This window comes from Corvus brachyrhynchos, unplaced genomic scaffold (genome assembly GCF_000691975.1).
Source record: "Corvus brachyrhynchos isolate BGI_N302 unplaced genomic scaffold, ASM69197v1 scaffold994, whole genome shotgun sequence".
Lineage (NCBI taxonomy): Eukaryota > Metazoa > Chordata > Aves > Passeriformes > Corvidae > Corvus > Corvus brachyrhynchos.
In genome coordinates this window covers 50813-51261 of record NW_008237630.1, presented here as the reverse complement: position 1 = coordinate 51261, position 449 = coordinate 50813, and positions in this window count along the sequence as shown.

The following is a 449-nucleotide window of genomic DNA, read 5'->3' as shown; positions in this document are numbered from 1 at the left end:
GGGCATGGGGACAGCTACGGGCACAGGGATGGGGACACGGGGCATGGGGACAGCTACGGGCACAGGGATGGGGACACGAGGACACACAGGGGCCATATGGACATTGGGGGACATGGGGACACAGAAGGACAGACACGGGGACATCGGGGGACAGAGACACACGGACAGATTGACACGGGGACACACGGACACAGGGGGACACGGTGGGACACAGACGCACGGGCACAGGGGGGCATGGACACGGGGACACGGAGACACGGGGACAGATGGACACAGGGACATGGGGACACGGGGACAGATGGACACAGGGACACACGGGCACAGGGGGACACGGGGACAGATGGACACAGGGACACACGGGCACAGGGGGACAAGGACACCCGGACACAGCCGGACAAGACCACACTGACCACACTGACCCAACACCCCCAGGCCCCCCCCTCCCCCCA